The sequence below is a fragment of the Microcaecilia unicolor genome, chromosome 1, assembly GCF_901765095.1.
Source record: "Microcaecilia unicolor chromosome 1, aMicUni1.1, whole genome shotgun sequence".
NCBI classification, from domain to species: Eukaryota; Metazoa; Chordata; class Amphibia; order Gymnophiona; family Siphonopidae; genus Microcaecilia; species Microcaecilia unicolor.
In genome coordinates, this window is record NC_044031.1 from 340,037,330 (window position 1) to 340,053,565 (window position 16,236).

Sequence of the window (16,236 nt, forward strand, 5' to 3'; positions counted from 1 at the left end):
CTGACAGCAGGCAGAGAGAGATCTGAGTTCAAGTAGTGAGCCAAGGCAGGCAGAAGCCAACAGAAAGAGGTCCGAGTACAAGTAGCAGTCAGGATTCCAGCGGAGGTCAGGTCAGGCAGCAAGCAGAGAGTAGTCGAGATTCCAGCAGAGGTCAGGTCAGGCAGCAAGCAGAGAGTAGTCGGTATTCCAGCAGAGGTCAGGTCAGAGTCATCTTCGACTCCTCCCTCTCCTTCTCTGCGCATATCCAGCAGATAGCCAAGACCTGTCGCTTCTTCCTCTATAACATTAGCAAAATTCGCCCTTTCCTCTCTGATCACACCACCCGAACATTCATCCACTCTCTCATTACCTCTCGCCTTGACTACTGCAACCTACTCCTCACTGGCCTCCCACTTAGCCATCTATCCCCCCTTCAGTCCGTTCAGAACTCTGCTGCACGTCTTATCTTCCGCCTGGGCCGATATACTCATATCACCCCTCTCCTCAAGTCACTGCACTGGCTTCCGATTAGGTACCGCATACAGTTCAAGCTTCTCCTACTAACCTACAAATGCACTCGATCTGCAGCCCCTCCCTACCTCTCTACCCTCATCTCCCCCTACATTCCTACCCGTAACCTCCGCTCTCAAGACAAATCCCTCCTTTCAGTACCCTTCTCCACCACCGCCAACTCCAGGCTCCGCCCTTTCTGCCTCGCCTCACCCCATGCTTGGAATAAACTCCCTGAGCCCATTCGCCAGGCCCCCCTCCCTGCCCATCTTCAAATCCTTGCTCAAAGCCCACCTCTTCAATGTCGCCTTCAGCACCTAACCACCATACCTCTATTCAGGAAATCTAGACTGCCCCAACTTGACATTTCGTCCTTTAGATTGTAAGCTCCTTTGAGCAGGGACTGTTCTTCTCTGTTAAACTGTACAGCGCTGCGTAACCCTAGTAGCGTTCTAGAAATGTTAAGTAGTAGTAGTAGGTCAGGCAGCAAGCAGAGAGTAGTCAGGATGCCAGCAGAGGTCAGGTCAGGCAGCAAACAGAGAGTAGTCAGGATACCAGCAGAGGTCAGGTCAGGCAGCAAGAAGAGAGTAGTCGGGATTCCAGCAGAGGTCAGGTCAGGCAGAAAAGCAGAGAGTAGTCGGGATTCCAGCAGAGGTCAGGTCAGGCAGAAAAGCAGAGAGTAGTCAGGATGCCAGCAGATGTCAGGTCAGGCAGCAAGCAGAGAGTAGTTGGGATTCCAGCAGAGGTCAGGTCAGGCAGCAAGCAGAGAGTAGTCAGGATACCAGCAGAAGTCAGGTCAGGCAGCAAGCAGTAGTAAGCAAAGTCACACTGAGGCACATGTAAATCCACCTAAGTAGAAGCCGAAGCTCTGAGAGAAGGAGCAGACACTCCTAAATAGTCCCCACCATCAGAAGCAACAGGAGTCAGCTAGGGAGAGAGGCTCTGGGATAGCTGGTGGTTGAGGGGGCGGAGCCGAGGTGTGGGGGCCCAATCCCGGCAGCTGGAGGCGGAGCAAGACCTTCCGGCGCTACTGGGTCCCGTACCTGGAAGAGCTACCTCAGGAACGCCGGTGCGCCAAAATGGCCGGCGTTCTGAATTGCTGTAGGGCAAGCGCAGGGCGAAGACCCTACCCCGACGGTCGAAGAGCTAACGGAGCAGGGCGAGGGATGTCAGAGCGTCGGCCTAGCCAACATGGCCGATGCTCGTCTTCATTGCCGCAGGGCCGGGGAGTGGACTGCCTGCGAGGAGAGCCCAAACTGGTGAGCGACGCGACAACATGCTCCAGCAGGAAGTGCTGCCGGCAGCCACGTTGGGCTGACGGTAGTTCCATTTTAGTGAGCGGTAAGTCCACTTTGGGCTTACTGCCGGCTTTGTAAAAGACCCTCATAACGACAGGAACAAAGATCACTTTTTAAGCTAGGGTATTTTGAGTATGATCTGAATCTCTTAGATCTTGCTGGGGCACATATTAATAAAAACTAAAGTAATAGAGGGTTTGCTGTCATTGAAAAATCAGGAGTCATAATTCCTCAAACAGAATATAAAATCCACTCATTACTCCATGGTAAATAAAATATAGAATGACTCAGTATACTATTACTTGCAGACTTAACTTCAGGCTATATCCTCATAGCACTTATAAATTAGCAAACACTTAATAACAATAGTGGTACTATAAGCCCCTGCTGGTGAAGCTATGGTATTACAATTTAAGAAAATGGACGTTAACAAGTCAAGGCTGATGATAATGGATTTCCCAGTAAGCTTGACACCATGCAGGGTACTTAACTTTACTAATTTATTTATTTATTTATTTATTTATTTTTTATTTCATGTCTAACTGGGCTAGTACATTTAAGTTTAAACTCAACCAGGACAAAACGCAGTGCCTTATCCTCTCCTCCCAGTTTAACAAGTCTATCCCGGCCTTGGTCGCTGTGCAGAACGTCTCCATTCCTGTCGCTGCCAGTATGAGACTCCTTGGGGTCATTCTAGACCCCCACCTGACCCTTGAGCTCCAAGTCTTGTCCGTCACGAAGCGCATGTTCCTTTCCATGAGGTCCCTCAAGCGTATTAAGCAGTATCTTCCTTTTGACCTGCTCAGGACGCTAATCCACTCACTCATCTTAAGCCATTTTGACTATTGCAATGGAATTTATACTGGTTGCAAGGAGCACGTCCTTAAGAAACTTCAGACTGCACAGAACACAGCGGCGCGACTGCTATTTGGCAAATCACCGTTTGAGGCAGCAAAGCCCCTTCGTGAAAAGCTCCACTGGCTACCGATCAAAGAAAGAATTGAATTCAAAGTCTGTGTTCTTGTTCACAAGATTGTCTACGGGGAGGCCCCAACCTATATGTTTAGCCTTATCGACCTCCCACCCAGGAATTCCATGAAGTCCTCCCGCACCTATTTGACTCTCCGCTTTCCTAGCTGCATGAACTTGAGATATAAGCTGCTCTTTGCCTCGTCGTTCAGCTACACCTGCCCCTGTTTCTGGAACGCTCTACCATCACCGTTAAAAGAGACAGCCGACCACAGCCTATTTAAGAAATCTCTCAAGACTTATCTGTGTTATCGTTCTTATTCCACTCCTGCTTGATCCCCTGCATTCCCTCATTCCTCCCCCCTGTTGTCCCCCTCTCTTCCCCTCCTCTACTCTCTACTCCATCTTGCATATGACTTATAGTATTGTACTCTTCCTTCAACGTTGTAAGCCACAAAGAGCCTGCCTTGGTGGGATTATGTGGGATATAAATGTTCACAATAAATAAATAATAAATAAATAAATTTTCACACTAATTAATAAAAATTAAGACAATATAATTCTTATTCAGTCAAATATCAGTGTATTAGGTCTGCACATTTAACGCATTAATAATGCGATTAAAGCTTTAAATGCTTAATATGCATTAAAAAATTTAACGCATGTTAATGGCATTGTTCTGCTGAAGGCAGACTACTTCTCTCACCTGCCGAAAGCCTTTCTATAGCGTTCCACCTTCTCAGACAGAACTTCCTGTTTCTGGGCGGGACACTACAGAGAGGCATCGGGCGGGTAAGAGAAGTAGCCTGCTTTTAGCGCCGCTGTGCTAAAGGCAATGTTGGAGGGCCGGGAGGGACAGGTGTAGGAGAACGCTGCAGCAGTGCTGTCTCCCGGCTTGGCTCAGCTTGCCAGCAATTATTGAAACTGCGCATTTGGTTCCAAGAAGAGCTAGAGGCTGTGGCTGTCTGAGTTGTTGGAAGGAGGAGGAAGCGGCCTGTACAGAGATTGGATAAAGCCAGCCCTAGAGACAAGATGGCTGAACCCAGCAGACCACAGAGCAAAATGTTCCAGATGGGAAATAGTCTGTACCTAGTGCTAGGGCTAGAGAAAGGGGCTTCACAGGATGATATCAAGAAGGCATACAGAAAACTTGCACTGAAGTATCATCCAGACAAAAATCCAGACATCCTGAGGCAGCAGAGAAATTTAAAGAGATGAACAATGCCAAAGCCACCCTGAACAGCAAGAACAAGATTTATGATGAGTATGTCTCTATGGGGCTGTATGTGGCTGACCAGTTTGGTGAGGATAGTGTCAAGTACTACTTCCTGATGTCCAAGTGGTGCAAGGCCTGGTGATCTCCTGTGGCTTTCTCATGTGCTGCTGCTGCTGCTGCTTCTTCTTCTTCTGCTTTGGGCACTGCAAACACCTTGAGGATAATTCCTACAAATATGTGGACCCTGAGGATTTGGAGGCACAGATCCGAGATGAAGAGGAAAGTAGTGTACCCAAGAGAGCACAGCCCTTGTACTGCTATGGATTTACAGCCTGCTTCACTAACACAGACTACTCAGCAATTACTGTGGATTCTTTTGGATTCATATTAGGTAAATGAGACCTTTATTAGAGGTGCTAAAATCTACAATGATTATGACATATAAGATGATTAGCTATATACACACAATGATGAGCTATATAACTAAAAAGAAACAATACCTATCTATAAACAATCATTACATCACTGGTCTCTACATCTAAGCAACGCTAAGAGTTCCTAGACCAGAAAAAGAATCAATAATACACTATATACAATCATCACTGGTCCTTACATCATCCAGGCTCTTATCATTAGCTGGGGTGGCCCTGTTCACAGCGAAAGCCAGGAGCTTCTTTGACCAGGAAACAAGGTTCTCTGCGAAGTTCGTACATTACTCACAGATGAGCTCCCAATTTCACTGAAAGAAACTCCCCTTTTTATTAGGCTTAGAACTTATGTTCAGAGCTAAGGAAAATTACAGAATGCTTGAGAATAGGTAAACAAGCCGTACTGTGGGAATGTGGTCACATGTTTCAAAGTCTAGGTGACCAGTCTGAACTGAAAAAGAAGCACCATCCTCCTCTTCACATACCAAATTAATTAGCGCTGTGTCTTATCTTCTACATTCCAACTTATTTTCACACAATCAAAGTTAAACACATTACTTCTAATTAAAGATACAGACCTTGAGTGCACTTGTTGGTCAAGGCAGGTAGAGTTAAAAAGCAATCTCTAAAATCCTTTTTATTACACCCCTAGTCCTGTATACACCACTGATGGAAAGTAGGTGTAGTCCTAACATGCCAAGTTAAGTTCAGCCTAGGCCCATAGCAGCCACAACAGAATCCCTTCTTATTCTCTTCAAACCAGAAAGCTAACTAGAGGGATGAGTGAAAACTGAAAGGAAGGTGACCACCACAGAACTTGGACTGGGGTGGGGGTGGGGAGAGTGCAGAAAGGGATAAGCAGAGAATGAGGAAGAAAATTGGAAGAAAGTTGAATGTGAAAGATGCACCACGCCTCTCGTGTTTCATTGACATTGGCAATGCTTTTCAACTGCAGTCAGAGAGTACATAAAACTGCAATTGGATCACTTCCCTTCTGTTTGGAGGTGAGATAAAACAGCTGCATTCTGACAAAACATGAAAGAGGAATTAAACTGAAGCAGATTGTCAACAAGCTTCATATAACTAACTGGAACTTGTATTAACAAATATCTTTCAAGAACAAAAAAAAAAATGGTGTAGTTTCTTTTCCAAAATTACAACAAAGTTCCAACCTAGTTTTATTATTATTTTTTTTTTTACTTTGCAATAATGAAAAGAATGAGTGTTGTTAGAAGAGACATTATCAAGTTGAGATACACACAGACCACTTAAGATTGTATTTGAAAGGAATTCACTTTGATTTCCAGAGTCAGATCTTTCCTCCATTGCAGAGCAGAAGTGTCTCAAAGTCAGTTATCTGGCATATTAAAGGCAAGGCCTTGTGTGGTAGCATATAGGCATTTGACCATTCTACTTTCAGAATTCATTCAGGCCATTAGAAATTAATGTCTTACATGCAGACTAGAAGATAAGGATGGGGGATATGAAGGAGATGAAATAGTAATGAAAGTCAATGTGATTTATTGCTTAAGCTAATATACAAACAATAGCAAAACCTGCAGAACATTTGTGGTGGCCCCAGCACTCAGGGGGTCTTTTACAAAGGTATGCTAGCACTTTTAGCGCGTGCTAATGATTAGCACATACTAAACGTTAGAGTCACTCAAGGGGCCCTTAAAGATCTCTCCCCACCAGCCAGCACCGATGTCCTGTGCCTCCTATTACCAGTGCCTCTGGCTCTTTCCTTTTTAAAAAAAAAATTTAATGAGGTCTTTATTAAAACACTAAACAATTTACAACCAGAAAAATGTCCATTTCTTAAACATTTAAAGACCATACACTTACAATGCTCAAAATACCTCTAATTTGTAATAACAGAGAATTTTTTTATTGTAAAAGAAACCCCCCCCAAAACACCTCCCTCCCCCAAAAAAGCACACACTCCCCAGAGCTCAGAAAGGTAAATCCACAAATGAAAATGCAATCCAGATCTCACTTGCCCACATAACACAGATTACGTACCGACCCCCAAGTCTTTTCCCAAGTTTTAAAGGATTTGCATCTGATAGCTGTCAATTTTTCCAATTTATACACTGTATACAATCATGATTTCCACTTAGACAAAGGTGGGACTCTCCGAGTCTTCCAAGCTGTCGCCATGGTAATCTTAGTCACATTAAGCAATTGACAGACCAGGAGGGTCTGATGTTTCTTAAATCCAGGAATAGCTCTGTTCAAAAGGAAAATTCTGGGGTCCCACGGAACCTTCAAGCCAGTTATCCACAGTATCTGAAAGCGAATAGTCTTCCAAAAGGCTACCACCTTAGGACATGACCACCAAATTTGTCCCATGGTCCCCTGGGCCCTACATCTCCTCCAACACAAAGCAGAAGTCTGAGGAAACCAACGATGAAGGCGGTCAGGCATAAGATATCACCTATAAATAATTGTAACATTATTCTCCCGAACATTGGAAGCAATTGCTACCTTTACCACTGATTTTTCAATATCATCCCATTCCTTAGAAGTATATGTAACATCCAACTCAGTCTCCCATCGAGCTCTATGTCTCTTCTCAGTGACCCTAAGATCCCGTAAGTATCCATAAAGTGCACTAACCAAAAATTTTGTAGACCTAAAATCTTCACATGTATCCTCCAAAAAGGTGTAATCCCCTGTAAGCCTATCTTTAAAACGAGTGGAGGATAACAAATGAACCAGCTGAACATAAGCATAATAATGAGATTGGGGTAGGTCAAAAGCCCTAGCCAATACTGGGAAAGAGATCAATGCATCCTCACTATAGAGTTGTCCCCACCTAGTTAATCCCTGCTGCTCCCATATTCTATAAATTGAAGGAACCATTCCTAGAGGAAATTCAGGATTATAACAGGTGAGTGAGTAGTGAGAGAACGGAAAATCTCCTACTGGACTCAGAGTCCCAAACCTGAAAAGTATGCAAAATTATAGGGGAAATACTCGGTTGTAAAAATCTATGTCTATGGGGAAGCCATAGTAAATATTTCAAAAGCACAGGACCCACCTGATCTTGTTCAATTTGTACCCACAATTTAGTAGGATTGTTTGAAACCATTCAGTCACCGAGCACCCTTGAGCAGCTTGGTAATAATTCCACAAATCTGGAACCCACAAGCGGCATCCCAAAAAAGAACCCTATGGGAAAGCCCAGGCTTCTTACCCCCCCCCCCCCCCAAATAAATTTGATCACTGCCTCTTGAAATGAAGAAATAACCTTACGGGGGTACCTTAACTGGCAGCACTTGAAACAGATACAGCAATCTAGGTAACACATTCATTTTGATAGTGAAAATATGGTCAAACCATGACAAATTCTGATGTTTCCATCGCTCTAAATCATTTTTAATAGTCAACAGCAGTTTAGGGTAATTAGCTGAATATAATTGAGAGTAATCAGATGTCACCCACACCCCTAAATATCGTAATCCCTCCTTCGCCCACCGAAATGGGAAAGATTGCTGTATTTGCAACAATATAGGATGGAGTACAGTTAGTAACATAGTAACATAGTAGATGACGGCAGAAAAAGACCTGCACGGTCCATCCAGTCTGCCCAACAAGATAAACCCATATGTGTATACCTTACCTTGATTTGTACCTGTCTTTTTCAGGGCACAGACCGTATAAGTCTGCCTAGCACTATCCCCTCCTCCCAACCACCAGCCCCGCCTCCCACCACCGGCTCTGGCACAGACCGTATAAGTCTGCCTAGCACTATCCCCTCCTCCCAACCACCAGCCCCGCCTCCCACCACCGGCTCTGGCACAGACCGTATAAGTCTGCCCAGCACTATTCCCTGCCTCCCAACCACCAGTCCCACCTCCCACCACCGGATCTGGCACAGACCATATAAGTCTGCCCACCACTATCTTCGCCTCCCAACCACCAACCCCTCTTCCCCCCACCGGCTCCGTTTTACTTTACTTTAAAACCTGAGACTCGAGAATAGGCCTGTAGAACAGAAAGCAGGTTAGGCAAAGTAGTAATAGGGTTCGATATAAATAACAATATATCATCAGCAAACAGATTCATTTTATGTTCCATATCCCCCACCATAACTCTTCTAACATCAGGATTACCCCTCACTGCCAATGCCAGAGGTTCCATCACCAGGGCAAATAACAAGGGCGACATGGACATCCTTGTCTTGTACCTCTGGTGAGGGGAAACCTGGCCGAGTTTCCCCCATTAATACAAACACGAGCCACCGGGTTGGAATACAGCTCTAGGATCCGGTTCTGCAATGAGGGGCCAATACCCATGGTTACTAAAACACTGTTTAAAAAGCCCCAATGGACCCTGTCAAAAGCTTTCTCAGCATCTATGCCCAACAAAAAGGCTTGCTGATGTATATCATAAAGGCCATGAAAGGGTACAAACCATACATATTTCTAGTTTTTATTTTAATATAAACTATTTTGCTATCCTTGAGCTGGGAGCAGACTTGAGTTGCAAGAGAATTATAAATGTGCTTTTTCTGGTAAATACCTTTCTAAGGCTGTGGTCTGACATTTGACCTATGCTAACTTGTGATAAGTTGCTGGTTAGAAGCTGAGCTAGTCATCCACAAAATGGACTATTTGTATCATATGTCTAAAATGACGGCAATTCGGGCTGGACATACCATACAATTTTATAAACAATGGAACAAATATGTCACATGGAGATCTTACGCTGGGGTTGATCTGGATGCCCCCAGGCTGGTAGTTGCACCGTTGTGATGGCCTGGCGTGCTAATACACTCTAAGACTCCTCAATGATGGTCATTGTTTATAGTATTTGATTTGTAAGTTGGGAAGGGGGGGGGGGGGGGAGAGATTAGATGTTACTGTTGATGATCAGCTGTTGCTGTAAATGTATGATGAGTGATAACTATTTGAATTTAAATCTTTAATAAAAATAATTGGGAAAAAAAGAAGCTACCTGCTATATCCAGATAAACAATCAGAAGGAGAAGTAAGTGGGTGTGGGCAAAACTATAGCCTTAGCACGAGGGTGGGGGTAGTAACTTGGTAACATACCCATTATCTAATGAAAACTTATGCTTATATGCATGAGAGGCCCTAATTGCCAATATAATAAGAGAATAAATTATAGAATTTGATTCATAACAGGAAACAGAATATTCTGGAAAGATGCATATTCATTAGGTAGGAAGGGTAATTATAATTAAGATAATGAAGAAAGGAAGAAAAAAGTATTTTTAAGAGGAAACAGAACTGAGGATGGCGAGCCTAAATGTGCCTACACTAGCAGGTGAACATATTGACAGCTCCCAGGGAAAACTCTGTTTTAATTTGCTACATATTATACTGTATTGGGAGTTTATTTGTTACTATTTAAATAATTACTGATTGGCTTCTTTGACATAAATAAACATTTATTATATCTAATATTTAGTAGCCAGAGTTTTTCTTGCCTGGCATTCTGCCTGGGGGAGTAATGATTTACTCGAAGATCCAACCCCCCTCCACCCCCCTCAGGAGACCTTCAGAAGGTTACTTCTGTCCCAGAGGTGTCAGAAGTATACACCAATCGGACTTAGATGGTATATCATTTAAATTAATGATTTTACAAATATTATCAGCTGCTTGCCTCTTAGAGACAAACCCTGCCTGATCAGGATGTATCAAAGTAGATAACACCGTGCCCAAGCATACTGCCAAGACCTTCGCTAGAAGCTTAACATCCATATTTAATACTGAAATGGGGCGATATGATTGACAATCTGTACTATCCTTCCCTTGTTTTTAAAAAACTGTAATCCGGGGCGTTTCAAAATGGCGGATGTTGCCTGTTAGCATGCATCGAGGCTCTCTGGATGTTTTTTCCTTTTCTATCTTAAACATAATAGTTTTCTCTGAAAGATGCCTCATACAAAAAGGAAAGGGGTGTTAAAAAGCTTACCATCCGTGGCAGGAACCACCCAGTTAGTCCAGTCGACCCTCGATAGTTTTGCTACAAGCACGCCACTGGAGAAGGAGGCGAGGAGCCCTGCTGTGGGAGCATCTGGAGGAGCGACGACTCCCCTGGGGCTAGTAACAACTCTTTCCTCACCAGATCTTAACCCTCCTCTGTGTCCTGCAAGCACAAGAGGTGAGGCAGAGTTTTCAGAAGCCTCCGAAGGGGGGGCTGAGGAATCCTCCACAGACAGAGCCTCGCTGGAGAAGCCTGCAGATGATTTACAGCAGGAGCTATTAGCTCCCACAGAGGTAACCCTAGGAAGCATTTGGATAATGTTACAGCATTTGAATAAGACAATTACAAAAACTGCTTGGGACACTGCCTCTTTGGTGATTAAAGTTGATCTTTTGTCTGACTCTGTAGAAAAAAATCAAGCAAGATACTGATAGCCAGAAAATACTTTTCCAACAAGAACTAAGTTCATTAAAAACTACAACTGAGTGCCTGATTAAGGAGCTTAGTCAAGATCGGGAGGCAGGGATAGTGCTGGGCAGACTTATACGGTCTGTGCCAGAGCCGGTGGTGGGAAGCGGGACTGGTGGTTGGGAGGCAGGGATAGTGCTGGACAGACTTATACGGTCTGTGCCAGAGCCGGTGGTTGGGAGGCAGGGCTGGTGGTTGGGAGGTGAAGATAGTGCTGGGCAGACTTATACGGTCTGTGCCAGAGCCGATGGTTGGGAGGAGGGGCTGGTGGTTGGGAGGCGGGGATAGTGCTGGGCAGACTTATACGGTCTGTGCTCTGAAGAGCACAGGTACAAATCAAAGTAGGGTATACACAAAAAGCAGCAAATATGAGTTATCTTGTTGGGCAGACTGGATGGACCGTGCAGGTCTTTTTCTACCGTCATCTACTATGTTACTATGTTACTACGTTATTATCCATAACAAAATCGATCAGCTTGAAAACTTTAACAGGTGGCTCAATTTGCGAATATTGAATTTTCCTAAAATGGTAGAACTGAGTGCTCTTGAATTGTTTATGTTTAACTCCTTTTTTTATTGATGGCATACAATACATGACATTACATTTGAAATGTTTCCTGTTACCATTCACAGATACCAACAATCATTTTTCAAAATTTTCCCCCCCTCCCCCCTATCATCCCCAACTTCTACATCTTTACCTAGCTTCTTAAACAACAGTGTTCCCTCTTCCTCCTCCCACCCCTCCAACTTCCCTTAACTAATCCCTTTCTTTCCTTCCCCACCCCCCCTTATCCATGGTCCATCTGTCTTTATTCAGTCAGTTCTTACAAATTTAACAAATAACTACGTGCTGCTGGGGTCAATGTGTTCCAAAAAGGGGTCCATTGAGCTTGAAACTGTTTCCCCTTCTCTGAGTCAATATCTTTAATACCTATTCGCTCCATACGTAATAACCATAACATTTTCATGCGCCACTGCTGGACCGTTGGGGTTTTAGGGGTCAGCCATTCTGTCAATATCACTTGTTTGCTCATTATTATGGCATATTTTACAAATGTGATAAATCCTTTTGTTTTGCTGCGTCCTAAGTCTGGGTTTCCTAGCAATAATGCCGGGTTGGACCTCCATTTTTGATTCCAAAGTCCATTTACATATTTTATAATGTCGTTCCAAAATTTTTGTATTTTTTTACATGTCCAGAATATATGGCCTAGGCTAGCACCCTCCGCCCCGCACTTAGGGCACTCCCCCCATGGAGATAGTCCCATGTAGAATGCTCGCCTAGGAGGAATGTGCAGCCTAAGTGCAAATTTATATTGTAGTTCCCAATGTGTTGCTTGGATGGTTGTCTTCCTGAGCGAGAGGACATGGGCCTTTATCTGTTCTGCTTTTATTTCCACTTTAAGGTCTTCCGTCCACTTTCTGGACAAGTCTTGATAGTCCAGTTCTCTAGCATGGTCTTTTATGTGTCGATGATAATAAGTGAGCAGCACTTTTTGTTGCGATTCTACTGAAAATGCATCAGATAGCTCCTCCTGTACATCTTCTGCAAGCGAGTCCCAAGGCAGAGAGTGTACATAATGTTTGAGCTGTGCATAGAAAAATTGGTCTTTCTCCAGCACCCCGAATTCTGCCTGTAATTCAGAAAACCGTTTAATGTGTCCGTCTCTCGTTACCACCTGCAACAGGTATTTGATTCCGCACCTTTCCCATCTCCGAAACATGCCATACAGCTTTCCTGGTGCAAAGGCCGGGTTATCACAGATAGACAAATAAGGTGTCACTTTTGATGTAAACTGGTGCAACCGACAGATCCACTTCCACACTGATTTTGCAAACGCCATAATTCTGGTTTTTTTGTAACACATAAAGAATGGGTACTTCATTGGAATGTAAGTATACACCACCCGAACTCTCATCCACTCTCTCGTTACCTCTCGCCTTGACTACTGCAACCTACTCCTCACTGGTCTCCCACTTAGCCACCTATCCCCCCTTCAGTCCGTTCAGAACTCTGCTGCACGTCTTATCTTCCGCCTGAACCGATACACTCGTATCACCCCTCTCCTCAAGTCACTTCATTGGCTTCCGATCAGGTACCACATTCAATTCAAGCTTCTGCTACTAACCTACAAATGTACTCGATCTGCAGCCCCTCCTTATCTCTCAACCCTCATCTCCCCTTACGTTCCTACCCGTAACCTCCACTCTCAAGACAAATCCCTCCTCTCAGTACCCTTCTCCACCACCGCCAACTCCAGGCTCCGCCCTTTCTGCCTCACCTCACCCCACGCATGGAACAAACTCCCCGAGCCCATACGCCAGGCCCCCTCCCTGCCCATCTTCAAATCTCTGCTTAAAGCCCACCTCTTCAATGTCGCCTTCGGCACCTAACCTCTACACCTCTACCCAGGAAATCTACACTGCCCCAACTTGACATTTCGTTCTTTAGATTGTAAGCTCCTTTGAGCAGGGACCGTCCTTCTTTGTTTATTTTGTACAGCGCTGCGTAACCCTAGTAGCGCTCTAGAAATGTCAAGTAGTAGTAGTAGTAGTAAGTGTACTCCTCTCATGATATTCATTTCAATGGCAGTGGCCGAGAAGTCTTCCGTGTTACGGAACCAGTCATTTATATTTCTCATGCCACTGGCAATATTTAGATACTTTATGTTCAGAAGTCTCAAGCCTCCATATTGTACTGGGATACATAACGTGGCTATGGGCAGCCTGGCCCTGCGTCCCTTCCACAAAAAGCTTTGTATCATAGCATTTAATTTTCGTTCATCTCTTCTTGCTAAATTGATCGGTAACATTTGCATTATATATAGCCACCTAGGTACAATCATCATATTAAACAGTGCTATTCTTCCTAGTAACGATATTGGAAGCTTTCCCCATGCCTTCAAGCTAACCTTGGTTTCTCGTAGTAATCTTTGTACATTAATTTCGTATATTGTATCTAAGGTAGCTGGAATCTCAATTCCCAGGTATTTCAATTGGTCCGGTGCCCACTTAAATGGAACCCATTGTTTCCAATCCCTTGTGTCACCCTCCCCCACCGCCATCGCACATGACTTGTTCAAATTTAATTTAAACCCAGAGAGCTGCCCAAACCGTTCCATGTGTTTTAGCAGCTTTGGGACCGACCTCTGCGGGTGTAGCATTATTAGTAGTAGATCATCTGCATATGCCAGCACTTTGATACTATGATCTCCAAATCGCACTCCCTCTACCTCCTTATCTTCTGCTATGATACGTATTAATGGCTCTAGGGAAATCACAAACAGTAGCGGGGATAGGGGACAGCCCTGTCTTGTACCCCTCTGGATCTCGAATTCTTGCTCTTTTAGGCCGTTGACCAAGACACCGGCCTGTGGTTCTCTGTATAAGGTCTTGACAGCTTCTAAATACCACCCTTCGAATCCTATGTACTCCAGTGTAGTGAATAGGTAATCCCAGCGAACTTGGTCAAAGGCCTTTTCAGCATCCAGGCCAACCACCATAGCCGGCGTCTCTCTTTCATAGCAAGCGGCCATGGCTAGTAACAGTTTACGTACGTTTTGTATTGATTGTCTATTTCGCACAAATCCTGTTCTTTCCCTATAAGTTTAGGTAAAAACTCTGCAAGGCGATCTGCCAACATTTTCGCTAGTATTTTAATGTCTACATTGAGTAGGGATATAGGCCTGTATGAATCTGCTTTTTCTAGATCTTTTCCAGGTTTTGGAATCAATGTTATCATGGCCGTGTTTGCATACCTCGGAAACCGCCCGTTTGCTATCACTGCCTCGAAGTATTCTATCAATGAGGCCAACGCCTCCGGTGGCAGTGTTCTATAATACTCTCCCGTGAACCCGTCTGGGCCTGGGGCGGTCCTAGGCTTTTGCGACTTTATTACTTTTTGTAACTCTTTCATTGTCAAAGGTGTATTTAACTTTGCTACCTCCTCTGCTGTTAACCTGGTTAGTCTTGTTTTCGTTATATAATCTTTTATTTGTCTATTATCTCCTGCCTGCGGGGCCGAGTACAGTTTCGCGAAGTATTCTGTGAATATTTGGCCTATTTGTTCTCGTGAGTTAGTTAGCTTCCCTTGTTTAGTTTTCAGAGCCGTAATTACCCGTGTCCCTCTCCAATTTTTGATAACTGGCCAACAGTGCCCCTGATTTGTTACCAAATCTCTGTAATCTGTATTTGTAGTACAGCGATGATCTGGTCTCTCTTTCATGCAGCAGCGTATTTAACGTTGCCTGCAACGTTTTTATCTCTTCCAATCCTGCTGCGCTGGGTCTCCGCATACATGTGCGTCTAGCCCGCTGTAATTTTCTCTCTAACTGCAATATGCTGGCTAGTCTACGTTTCTTCTTCCAACTACAGTATGCTATTATTTCCCCCCGTATCACTGCCTTAGAGGCATCCCAGAACAGCTCTGGTTGCGTCTGTGCATGTTTTGCGTTATGATGCATGTATTCTTCCCATTTTTTACGTATATATTTTTGAAAGTGTACGTCTCCCTGTAAGTAGGCTGGGTATCTCCACCCTCCCCCCTTTAAGATGTCTGCTGGAATCTCTAAGTCTACCCAAATCAACGTGTGGTTGGATATCTCTTCAGGTCCCACTTCCGCTGTGTAAACCACATTAAACATAACATAGGTTCGTTAAAATATAATCTAGTCCTGCTAAAGTACCGTGGGCCCGAGACCTGTGAGTGTACTCTTTGTCGTCGGGATGCAAGACTCTCCAGACATCTGCCAAATCCAGCATTTTCTTAAAGTTGGCAAACTCTGTCAGTCTGGGCCCCTGATAATGAGGAGACGTGGGGTTTGTAGAGTCCATATGCAGGTTTGAGACTAAGTTAAAATCTCCCACAACCATTAATAACGCTGTCTTATGTTGCAGGCAGGCATTAGCTAGTTGTCCATAAAAACCTGGCTCATGTCCTTGTGGGCCATATAAGTTTACCAGCAAAAATTCTAGGCCCTGCAGCCAGATATGTAATATAATATATCTACCTTTTCCCCCCTTCGCCACTACTTGGGCCTTGCATGGAGGTCCTTTTCGTATTAATATTGCTAACCCCCCTTTACGTCCCTGTGAAGCTACATAATGACATTCTCCCACCCATGTTCTTTGCAACTTTTCATGTTCGGTGGCATCTAATCTTGTTTCTTGGAGGCATGCGATATCTACTTTATGGCGTTTCAGTGCTTGCAGAATTTTGGCTCTTTTTATTGGGGAACTAATACTCCCTACATTCCAAGATATCACTCGTGCTGGCATTTCTCCGATCTAAAACATTTCCTTATCTCCCGCAGGGGCCGGTCTCCCAAATCTTTCTTCCCCCCGATCCATGTTATCATGTTTGTGCAACATATATGGTCTCCTGTCCCCATGTACATAGTCTTATTCT

The 16,236-nt window shown here is 44.3% G+C and overlaps 1 pseudogene; it reads left to right on the forward strand.

Annotated features, from left to right (window-relative positions):
• Window positions 1-3,788: 3,788 nt before the first annotated feature.
• LOC115479091 overlaps window positions 3,789-16,236 on the forward strand; it is a 38,088-nt pseudogene continuing 25,640 nt past the window's right edge.